We start from the raw sequence: 13408 nt of genomic DNA on the forward strand, positions 1-13408 counted from the left end.
AATACATTTATATTCATGATATATATATGAAAATATGTAAGCAAGACAAAAGTAATCATAACTAGATTAGCACAAATAAGATAACTTGGATCTTTAACTCAAGGTGGGGCAATATAATCAACAAGCAATATACAAAGGCGATATAAGATATGAACATAAAAGTAAGTGCGCCAATGCAATCACAAACAAGCAATATGATTACGGAGTTCGGTCCCCACGACCTACGTCTCCGCTCCTCACCTCGAGGAGATCTCCACTATCACAACCGGGTTTTCTACGTTCACCCGAACAACGTTTACACCTCACAATACAATCACTATGTAATCACACCTCACACACTAAGTGTTGGTCCTAGCCCGTGTCCTCCTCCTCAAGTGCTCGGTTACAACCTCTCCCTAGGCACGTCAACCGACGCCACTCCTCTTGGATTCGACCCCGTCTCTCACCACACACTTCTCTCGGTGTACAAGTGTATTACAAGTGAATCCTCACAATAAGCACAATATAAATCAAATGAATTGTTCTCTAAACAATGTGAGAACTCAATTAAGCTCACTCTCAATGTCACAAACCCACAATCCTAAATTATACTATGAATGTAAATACAATAAGCTCAATAGGTTGTGTGTGAACAAAGAGATAAAACAATATGAACTCAATATGAAATCTAGCTTATGAAATTAAGAACAAACTTATAAAATGCTAGAATTGAGTTTAAGGAAACTTCTCTATAGATGACAAGAGAGAGGGAGAAGAATGAATGCTCAAACACCAAGGATGATCTCCACTTGCTCTTGTGAAATTTGCTCCACAAATCAAACTCTTGTAAATGCTTAAAAGCTTTTTAAACAAACACTAAACCCTTAAACAAAACTTGTAAACCTCTTAAAAACTTTTCTCTTGTTAGAGAGGAAGAGGTAAATGCAATGAGGTATTTATAAAAACCCAAGACATCAGCCAAAACCCCTAACAAAAGACAAAAACAGCCCCAAGCAATGGTAAGAAAACTAGCCGTTGAAAGCTGAAAAAGCTCTCGTCGGTCGACCGGAAAATTCATCGGTCGACCGGAAATTTTATCGATCGACCGGACCGGTCGACCGGACCGGTCGACCGGACCAGTCGACCGACAGACTCTCTGTCGCCCAGGGAGCGTATGAACTCAGGTTCGGTCGACCGGTGCGGTCGACCGAAATCTGATACACTCAAAACATGTTTTCTTCCCAAATGAAAAATATCATCATTTTGCAAAATAGTCCAATAGACATGATAATAAACACATGAGTTTGATGATTTTGGCTAAACCAACTTTTGAAACTTTACAAGATGATTTTATAGACTTGAAGAAAGATGTAAACTATTGTTATGAAGTCTATAAACAATGAATGTAGTATTTTATCAAAATACACATATAATGCACTAAAACATGATTTCATTGAACTAACTAGAATTGATATTGATGAAATCATATATATGCATATAAGTATGAAACAAAAATATGTTTTCTAATTATATTCAATTGTTTCATAGTAAAACTAGAAAACCAAAAACCAAACCTTGTATGTGTGTATATGATTGAGCTTAAAGTACTAACACACATAATATAAAACCTATACTATGTTACCTAAGCTAGATCTTGATCTTCAATGAGCTCGACCTGGTAATCTCGCGGATGAAGCTTGAACTTGGATCTTGAACTTTGAATAGCAAGGCTTCACCGATATTCCGCCAACCTCCTTTGGATATGATCGTTGAAGCTCTATTCCATCCATCCTCCAACTACGTTGTTTGTCTATAATAAATAAGAAAACACAAATACTAGACAAACAACATTAGTGGTAAATTGTTTGTTAAACATCATCAAAACAAGAAGGCCAACAATAGAAGGGTCCACCATCCCACTAAGGCGTGTTATGTCTTAAAAGACAAAATACAAACCTTAATCGATGTTGGTATCGTGACGCCGAAACCAAAAGAGAAGAAAGTAGGTGCAAATGCAGTATCTATTAGCTTCGGTTCAGTCCCTTTATCCTAGTTTCAAGCTGAGCCAGTATCAAAGGTCAAAATGCAAACCATCAACGATGACCCTTATGGACAGCGCCAAAAATGGCTTGTGTCACACATGACCCCCAACGGCAAAATCCTTTGGGTTCATCTGGATTTGCTTGAAGATGAACAATGGACGACATCCACGTCAAAGAAGAAATTTAAAGGCAAGGGAAAAGAGAAGTCCTGTTATGGAGCCTCGGCAATTCCTGAGAAGAATGATGAAGAAATTCCAGCTTTACCATTTTCTGAGGAAGAGAAAGAATCGTTGGCTATAAGGGGTAGGAACGAATACCATTATAAGTATCCTGAAACCTCTAACCTAAACGCTAAAACCCTTGCAGAACTGGGGATAGTTGCAACTCCTACTGTGGCTGCTGGAAAACCTCAACAACCAGCTAAATAGAAAGAAAAAGAACCCCAATATAAAGAGGTTCAAATTCCGAAGCAGTTTCATTTCAATCGACCGATCGGACGAGATAAACCAGAAAGCTTGAATACTCCATACCGCTTTGATGTCATGACTCAGTTGGCTAATATCCTGACGAGGATCACGTTGTATGAGTTATTACGCCTCTCGAAAGATACCAGAGAAGCTTTACAAGAAGCCTTGGCTGATTCTGAGGTATTCCTTACTCAGATTAAGCCAACTCCCGAAGAGCCAGAGTCATCAGTTCAACATTGCAATTTGGCAGCCACGAAATTCCCTTGCATCGCTTTCACCAAAGAAGATATGCAAGTCAAGAATTCGAAACATGATAGGCCTCTATATTTCACCAGATATATTGGCTCGAGCGTTGTCAACCAGATTCAAGTTGATCCGGGGTCCGCTGTCAGCATTATCCCGCTACGGTTGATGTACCACCTCGGGATTCCCGCCAACAAGCTAGCCTCTACAGGAACTGTTATCTATGGGTTCAATACTAGTGGGTCAAGGCTGTTGGGAAAAATCCGGGTGAAGTGTCAACTCGGAGGCTTGAAGTCGGAAGTCACTTGCTATGTGATCAATGCGGAGACTTCCTATAACTTACTATTAAGTTGCCCATGGATCCACAGTAATCTTATAGTTCCCTCCACCCTCCATCAGTGTCTGAAATATGTTGACACTAACAAAGAGGTCAAGACGGTGGTCACGGATAAGCAACCATTTAAGGGGTTAGAAAATTATTTTACTGACTCCCTTCTTTATGGTACTGAATCTGATACTGAACCATCGGCCCATGGTACGGACAGCGGAGAAGAAGCTGATACCGAAGTTGGGCTTGATTATAGTAAAGGTCTAGCAACTTGCCAATGAAATAATAAATGATGATTTAGAGTACTCACGTTGTCTCGATAAGGTAATGTAGGAATTGTATGATGACCTTAGTCTACACATGCCACTTCGTTCGTCTTGTACGACAACGAAACACATCCAAAATTCATTCGAAACGACTGTAATCCTACCTGCAAAGACAGGGGGTAAAAAAAATAATCTTTAGAAAAGGGAAACCATCCCCAACCCTTGATCTCTTCTTGGACACCAACTCAGATGATGAAGGACATGGACAACATTTCTCTAGGTATAGTTCACAAGCAAACGATTACATGAAGAAGCAAGGATATAACCTAGCACTCGGTGAAGGTCTCCATTTTGGTCAAGGAGCCAGGGTTCCACCCCGTCCTACCTATGTACCGAAAGGGATACCTGATAATTATTACAGCTATAGAAGGGGTTTAGGTTACGTCTCATCATCTGATGATGAATATTATAGGCAAATTATTAATCAGCTAACAAATAAAAGTGAGTATTCATCCGATACTTCAACCTGGGATTCTGACACGAGCATTGGAGAAACGTTCAAAAGATTAATGTCGAACATGACCGTAGTCGATCCATCTACTACAGAAGAAGGAGAAACGTTCAAAAGATTAATGTCGAACATGACCGTAGTCGATCCATCTACTACAGAAGAAGATGATCAATTATCCACTTGGGAAGATCATGTCGAACATGACCGTAGTCGATCCATCTACTACAGAAGAAGATGATCAATTATCCACTTGGGAAGATCACTGGGTACATTACATGAATGTTCAATACATCGATCGATTTGAAGAGAGAGAACCTCCTACTGAGGATAGAGTAGTCCAAGTTAATATGGGTGACGAAATTAATCCAAACCTATATTTATTAGTGGTGACCTTCCACCGGATGAGAAAGAGGAACTAATCACCCTCATTAGAGAGTATATCGACGTTTTCGCTTGGAATTATGAAGATATGCCGGGACTTGACCCAAATGTAGCAATGCACAACCTTAACATTAAACCGGATGTTAAACGTGTCAAGCAACAACAAAGACAGTTTCGTTCGCAAATTATGGAGGCAATAGAAACTGAAGTCAAGAAACTGATTGATTCGAGCTTTGTTAGAGAAGAACAACATCCTGAATGGTTGGCCAATATCGTTCCAGTCCTTAAAAAGAACGGAAAGATCAGAATCTGTATTGACTTTAGGGATCTAAATACAGCCTGTCCTAAAGATGACTTTCCTCTACCAATTACAGATGTCATTATTTACAACACATGCGGGTTCGAGAGAATGTCATTTATGGATGGATTTTCTGGATATAACTAGATCAAGATGCACCCGAACGATGAAAAGCATACAACATTCAGAACACCCCTTGGTGTCTTTTGTTATACTGTTATGCCTTTCGGTTTAAAGAACGCCGGTGCTACGTACCAACGAGCAATGACGAAGATCTTTCAAGAGCACCTTCAGAAGACCATTGAATGCTACGTTGATGACCTGGTCATTAAGAGCCATGATAAAAATGACCACATTAACGATTTGAAGACGATGTTCGATCTTATGAGGACTCATTAGTTAAAGACGAACCCGACTAAGTCCTTCCTTGGAATGTCCAGCGGTAAATTTCTTGGGTTCGTCGTCACCACAAAAGATATTCATATCGATCCTGATAAGGTGAAGGTGATACATGAACTACAACCCCCGAAAAATCTTAAAGAACGCAAAGGGCTGCAAGGTCAATTGACATATATCCATCGGTTTATATCAAACATATCCGGGAAATGTCAATCGTTCTCCAAACTCATGAAGAAAGGCGTGTCGTTCATTTGGGATGAAGCATGTCAAAAGGCGTTTGAAGATATTAAAACATATCTAGCAAATCCACCTATCCTCGTTGCACCAAAATTGGGCAGACCATTTTTGATTTACGTCAAAGCGACGAGCCATTCGTTAAGTGCATTACTCGCACAAGACGACAATAACGGTCACGAACAAGCTGTGTATTATCTGAGTCGTACATTGGTAGAAGCTGAATCTCGTTATCCGATGATCGAGAAAGAATGCCTCGCCCTAGTATTTGCAATCCATAAAATATGATATTATTTAGTTGGACAGATAATTTATGTTATTTCCAACATAAACCCAATCCGAGTATTCATGACCCAACCGGCCTCCATGAATTAGTGTTTAGCCAGATGGGCTCTACTCTTATCGCAATATGATTTGTATTTCAAGCAACAAAAATTAGTTAAGGGACAAGCTATTTGCGATCTTTTGGCGAAAAACCCTACAAAAGATATAACCGAGTTGTACGACGATCTGCCGGATGAAACTCACGAAGTTAATACCACCTCACATCAACAAGTGTGGCAATTATACTTCAATGGGGATTCCCGAGCAACAACGTGGCGAGCGCACCCGGATGTTCTAAAATCTCCTTAGGAGTGGGGGTCGTTTTAGTTTCCCCGAAAAAACATGTCTTACCTAGAGCATACTCATTGACTGAACCATGCTCTAATAACATGGCCGAGTACAATGCATTAACAATTGGACTTAATTTTACCAAAGAGCTGGGGGTCGAATACCTTGAAGCTTTTGATGATTCTCAATTGGTAGTTAATCAGATACGAGGAGAGTATGAAGTCAGAAATCAGGATCTGATTCCATACCACCAGGTAGCCATCGATATGGCAAGCTCGTTTGAAGAATTTTTTATTGAGTACGTTCCACGTCTGCAAAATGCATATGCAGACGCATTGGGGGCATTGTCGGTATCTCTGGCTCAGCCTCTCGAAACAGAATAATTAATTACAATGAGAACTCACCAGCTTGTTATGCCAATTTACACTTCAAATATCAAAGAAGCATACTCAGCAAGAGTTGAACCTGAAGTTCGAGATTGGCGTTTTCCTATCATCGATTATGTCCTACATGGTATCTTACCTGAAGATGTAAAAGAAAGGGATTCGATTCGACGTAGAGCACCAAGATTTTACTATAACACCACGACACAAATGTTGTATCGGTGTTCATATGATGGCTTATTACTTTGCTGTCTATCTAATAGAGAAGCGGAAGAAGCACTCAAAGAAGCGCACGACGATATATGTGGTGCACATCAGCCCGGTCCCAAACTCTGTGATCGACTTAGAAGAATAGGATATTATTGGCCTACTATGGTAAAAGACGTGATAGATTACGCCCGACGGTGTCAAGTGTGTCAACTACATGCAAATTATATGCACCAGCCTCCGGAGCATCTACACCCGTCAGCAACGTCATAACCATTTGAAACTTAGGGAATGGATATTGTGGGACCTATTTTCCCGCCTTCAGTTAAGGGTGACCATTTTATTTTAGCAATCACCGATTACTTCTCGAAATAGGCAGAAGCAATTCCAATTAAGGAAGTAAAGACGAGTTATGTTATCAAATTTATTAAACACCACATCATATATCGGTATGGTGTCCCAAGGCGAATAGTACAAGACAATGGTCCTCAATTCGTTAGCAACGCATTCCTCAAATTCTATGGTAAATTCGGGATTAAGGATGTTTCATCGACTGCTTATAATCCCACAGCTAATGGATTAGCCAAAGCTTTTAACAAGACTATTATTAAGATTTTGGCAAAACTCGTGAAAGTCAATAAATGAGATTGGGACAATAAACTCGGTGAAGCTTTGTGGGCTTATCGTACAACTGTTCGCACTCCAATGGGAGCAACCTCATACTCCTTAACATATGGATGCGAAGCTGTCCTGCCTTTAGAAATACAAATTCCCTCTCTCCGCATTGCTCTTGCAACGAGAATGACGACGAAAGAAAATCACCAAAAACGTCTCGAGGAATTGGAGATGTTAGACGAAAAACGCTTTGAAGCTCAACAACAAATCGAGTTTTATCAGGCTAGAATTTCTCAGGCTTTTGATAAAAAGGTCCGATGACGAAGTTTTAAAGAAGGATATCTGGTTCTTGCCGTTCGAAGACCCATGATTCTCAATTCCAAGAAAAAAGGAAAATTCCAACCCAAGTGGGAAGGACCGTTTGTAATAGAAACAGTCTATTCAAATGGTATGTATCGCCTGGTCACCAAGGATGGCAATAAGTTAATGATGCCAATAAATGGAAAGTTCCTAAAAAAGTACTACACGTAGTAGGTTCAGGATAACCTATGTAAAATGGGAAGTTCCTGAAGAAGTACTATCCGTATGTTCAGGATAACCTATATAAAACGGGAATTTTTCCTAGAGAATCCTATATAGGATATCTTTAAGACAACCTGAGATCAGTTGATTGTCCTAAATAAAAATTGATCATTTAAATAATCCATTCTTAACTATCATAAAATGATTAAGATTCTTTTACTGCTTTTGTTGAGATGAGATTCAATGATAGGATACAGTTGATCTTTCCTCATAAAACCCCCGTAATGCGATCATGGAAGGGGAAACTCGATGATTTGTAGCCCCGCACCACAAAACCCCTCACCGATCGAATTGATCGACAGTGGATCCACCAAAATCCATCATGGATTAAAATCCTTCAAACTCTCATTGTATCTATTTTCTAACATTCCTAATGCTGAAATTATGATACAATGTCAAAAATTCAGGTTATCGGTCCATATCAATCGCCGAATCATTTCGTATCAAACTCTTGTGTTTGACATCAAAAATTCTCACTGAGTAATTTGTACAAGTCAACAAATCCATTGTTATTTGTACCCCACTCTCATTCCTTACCTGGTCAAACTTTCCTATAGTTAGGACCAAAACCAAAATCCCCTCTCGATTCCTCCAATGAACGAGAGGTCCACAAATCGAACGATCAAACCTTCCTACAGTTAGGATCGTCTCAAAACTCCTACTTGGTCAAACCTTACTACAGTTAGGACCACAACCAAAATCTCCTTTCGATTCATTTCACGAACGAGAGGACTACTTTCGAATTGAATAATCAAACCTTATGACAGTTAGGATTATTCAAACCAGTCCAGATTCTTTAAGTGGAGATCCCACTTTAAGTTTTCTTTACACCAGGAGATAGAATACAAAATTCTTCCTCTCCGATTTTTGGATTTATCTCTACCAACAAACAAGAGACCAGGAGATAGAATATAAAATTCTTCCTCTCCGATTTTGGGTTCATCTCTACCAACAAACAAGAGACCAGGAGATAGAATATAAAATTCTTCCTCTCCGATTTTGGGTTTATCTCTACTAACAAACAAGATATTGAGAGATAGACTATTCAATTCCTTCTCTCTAATCCTGGGATCATTTTCCTGCCTAGGAAATGTAACCTACTTACATTTTAAAATCCATGTCGTTCACGCATGGGGGATGTTATCTCTATCCCTTATTAGAAATAAGCCTACATCTAACACATGTAGCCTACATATTCAATATTGTAGTTCAAAGTCTAAGAGAGTTTAATCCCTTATTAGAGATAAGCCTACATCTAACACATGTAGCCTACATATTCAATATTGTAGTTCAAAGTCTAAGAGAGTTTAATTCTTTTAGCCCAACGTTATATGTGAAACGGATTTAGATAATTCACATACTAGCCCGATTCAAACGGTAGTCGGTAAAGGCATATCAAATCCGTTGATGGTTGAGGATTTACCAAAAATCCTATAAGTATTATGGTTATTTATTCTAAATAAGAATGAGTAATCATAATAAAATCTCAATGAGCAAAAGAGTTTACTATATTGACCAAAAGCGTTCAAACAAAGCTACAAAAAATATATGTTCTCAAACTACAAAAGCTTATAATGACGAATTTGATCTTCAAGTTTTGAGAGCTCTATCGCATAAGCCTTTTCAAGTTCAGCTATCAAGCTAGCTTTGAAATTTCCTTCGTCAATACTTTGAAGCTTGATGACCTCTTTCTCCTTTTCAGCAAGTATTTGGTCCTGAAGATTCAGCTGTTGGGATAGATTAGACTCGGTTCGAATCAATGCCTCCAAATCGGAATTCAAAGCTTCCTGAGCATCTTCGGCCTTCATAAGTTGTTCCTTCAAGCAGTCTATCTCATCTTGACCTTGTTTTCGTCAAAAATTCTTCGTCCGAACTCGGATTTGAGTGATTCCAAGTGCGTTGGAAGCTTGACGAAGAGTTCGATCCCGTTCATCGTCGCTCTTTAACACTGAACTGTTCGTGGAGACCTATAGGCAATTTTCGATGCCTACAATAAAAGGAGAAAAGATAGCTGCAAATCTGTACATGCTCAAGGGAGAGACTATGTAGGAAGTTGATTCATGTGTGGCATCAACCAGTCATGGAGAAGAACAAAGCATGATGTGGCATCGCAAATTAGGTCACATGTCAGAACGAGGCTTGAAGGTTCTCTCCGATCAGAAGCTGCTTCCTGGACTTAATTCAGTTGCTCTTCTATTCTGCGAGCATTGTGTTACAAGTAAGCAGCATCGACTGAAGTTCAACACATCGAGTTCTAGAAGCAAGGCTATTCTGGAACTGGTTCATTCTGATGTATGGCAAGCACCAGTTACATCCTTGGGATGAGCAAAGTACTTTATGTCCTTTATTGATGATTACTCCAGGAGATGTTGGGTTTATCCTATCAAGAAGAAGGCAGATGTGTTCTCAGTCTTTAAAGCCTGTAAAGCGCGGGTCGAGCTTGAATCTGAGAAGAAGATCAAGTGTTTGAGATCAGATAATGGAGGAGAATACACAGATAGTGAATTCCTAGCATTCTGCAAGTAAGAAGGTATCAAAAGATAATTCAGTATTGCTTATGCTCCTCAACAAAATAGAGTAGTGGAGCGGATGAACAGAACTCTATTGGAAAGAACAAGAGCGAGTCGGCAACTGCAAATCTGGATAAAGTCTTTTGGGCGGAAGTAGTAAAAACCACCTGTTATGTGGTGATTCGATCTTCATCAACTGCAATACAATTGAAGACGCCGATGGAGATGTGGACTGACAAGCCAGCTGATTATTCCAACCCAGTTGAGGATGGAGCCTATCATGATGCAGGTTTCGAGGAGAGGGGGTGTGCTCCTGTACCAAGCTTCTCAAAACCCGATGCTGGCTTATTAGCTGACATGCAGGCTGAACAGACCACTATGGGAACCGAGAGACTATTCTTTGGGAGTGATTCATTCATAGGTATATATCTGATCCCCTTCATCTTGCCTGATCTTTTGTCTGACTAACGAAGGATTAATATTACAGCGCCAACCATTGGGATTAGCCCAACATCGATTCCTGGTATATCTATCTTACCTCGGAGTGACGGACTCTCCGGTACGCATACGATTTAGGGATATCGTACTTCTCTAAGTTTATCTGACTTTTGACTAATATATGAGTGATGGAGATGTGGACTGACAAGCCAGCTGATTATTCCAACCTCCATATATTTGGAAGTCCAGTGTACGTACTGTACAATGCCCAAGAAATTATAAAGTTGGATTCAAAATCCAAAAAATGCATATTCTTAGGGTATGCTGATGGAGTAAAGGGATATCGCCTGTGGGATCCTACTGCCCGCAAGGTGATCATCATGAGAGATATTATCTTTGTAGAGAACCAACTACAAAGTGATGAAAAAGAAAGCAGTTCAAGGAAGGACATGGAGACTATAGTTGTCCAGGTAGAAGATAATCTGAATTCTTGTGAAGCAACACCAGAGCATGATGTACAAGAACCAGTCGAGTCCGAGGCTCCAGAAGCACTAAGGTTAACTCGTGAGAGAATACCACCAACTTGACACTCGGAGTATATTACGGAGAGTAATGTTGCATACTGTCTTCTAACAGAAGATGGAGAGCCATCAACTTTTCATGAAGCTATAAATGGCACAGATGCATCTTTGTGGATGGCAGCAATGCAGGATGAAGCTATAAATGGCACAGATGCATCTTTGTGGATGGCAGCAATGCAGGAAGAAATTGAAGCTCTCCATTAGAACAAGACTTGGAAACTTGTGTCACTGCCACAAGGAAGAAAGACCATTGGAAACAAATTGGTCTACAAGATCAAGCGAAATGGCGATGATCAAGTGGAGCGATATCGTGCTAGATTGGTGGTAAAAGGATATGCTCAAAAAAGAAGGTATTGATTTTAATATAATATTTTCTCCTGTAGTTCAACTTACAACAGTCCGAATAGTCCTGGCTATGAGCACTATATTTGACTTACATCTAGAGTAGCTAGATGTAAAAACAACATTTCTTCATGGAGATCTTGAAGAAGAAATTTACATGCTCCAACCAGAAGGTTTTGAAGAAAAAAAAAGAACATGGTTTGCAAATTGAACAAATCTCTATATGGTCTAAAGCAGACGCCGAGGTGTTGGTATAAGAGATTTGATTCATTCATCATGAGCCTTGGATACAACAGACTTAATTCAAACCCTTGTGCATATTTTAAGAGGTTTTGTGAAAATAACTTTGTTATCTTATTGTTGTATGTTGACGACATATTGGTTGCAGGCCCCAACAAAGATCGTATCAAAGAATTAAAGGCTCAGTTGGCTAGGGAATTTGAAATGAAGGATTTAGGATCCGCAAACAAGATTCTAGGGATGATAATTTAAAGAGACAGAGTTAATAGGAAGATTTGGCTTTCTCAGAAGAATTATTTGAAGAAAATCTTGCGACGTTTTAACATGCAAGATTGTAAGTTAATTTTTATCCCACTTCCTATTAATTTCAAGTTATCCTCCAGTATGAGTCCTAGCAGTAAAGAAGAGAGGATGGAGATGTCTCGAGTACCGTATGCATCAGCAGTGGGAAGCTTAATGTTCGCGATGATTTCTTAATGTTTGCTATGATTTGTACAAGCCCAGACATTACACAAGCAGTGGGAGTGGCTAGTCGATACATGGCGAATCCTGATAAAGAGTATTGGAATGTTGTAAAGAGGGCTCTAAGATACATTCAGGGAACCTCAAATGTTGCATTATGTTATGTGGGATCTGATTTTATTGTCAGTGGATATGTTGATTCTGATTATGCACGTGATCGTGATAATAGAAAATCCACCACAGACTATGTGTTTGCACTTGCTGGCGGAGCTGTAAGCTGGGTTTCAAAACTACAGTCAGTTGTGGCTACTTCAACAACAGAAACAAAATATGTAGTAGCTACACAAGCTAGTAAAGAAGCGATGTGGTTGAAGATGGTGTTGGAGAAACTCGGCCATGAACAAAAGAAGATATCTCTATTTTGTGACAGTCAGAGTGCTTTGCATTTGGTAAGAAATCCAGTCTTTCATTCAAAGACCAAACACATTCGAGTTCAGTACCACTTCGTTCGTGAGAAAGTGGAAGAATGAACAGTGGATATGCAGAAAATTCACACCAAAAATAACCTAGCAGATTTTTTGACAAAAGCAGTCAGTACTGACAAATTTATTTGGTGTCGATCCTCTTGTGGTCTGTCAGATACGTAAAACAACATGAAGATGGCAAGATAGAAAGATGTGAAGATATGATTGATACTCAATCAAATCTTCAAGTGGAAGATTGTCAGGCATACGTGCCTAATGCAGCCAAACCTCCAAATCAACTCAGCCATTTTGTTTGACAAAGGAAAATAAAACAAAAATGACGGGCCCCACAGCATAGTAAAATATTAATATTTTATTGTGCATAGTATTTTTCCAAATCCTATAAATAGGCTCCAAATCCTGAGGTTTGTCCCAACATCCACTTCTTTGCTTTATTGGCTTACTTCCTTTGGAGGTAACCTTAATGTGTTTTTGTGGAATTTGTACTTTTTTCAATTTCTTCCCTTGATTCTCATTGTCTTTAATAAAGAGAGGTTGAACAATACATTTTCAAATAGAGGATTTGGAAGAATGTTATGTTTTGTCGTGTATGCTTCTGTTCCCTCTCTATAGAAAGCAAGAGGAGAAAAAGGAGATCCAGAGTTATTAAGGTTCCAATTCTTACTGCAGGTAAAGTGCTAAACTTTTTTCCTCAAACTCTTGTTATAATTTCGAATTTATCGTGCACTACTGATCTTCCTCTTGTTGTTTTTGTAGGAAATCAAATATTTACATAGCAGAAGGCAAAGCTTTGCTACATGTAT

Source organism: Asparagus officinalis, chromosome 1 (assembly GCF_001876935.1).
Source record: "Asparagus officinalis chromosome 1, Aspof.V1, whole genome shotgun sequence".
In the NCBI taxonomy this organism is placed as follows: Eukaryota; Viridiplantae; Streptophyta; class Magnoliopsida; order Asparagales; family Asparagaceae; genus Asparagus; species Asparagus officinalis.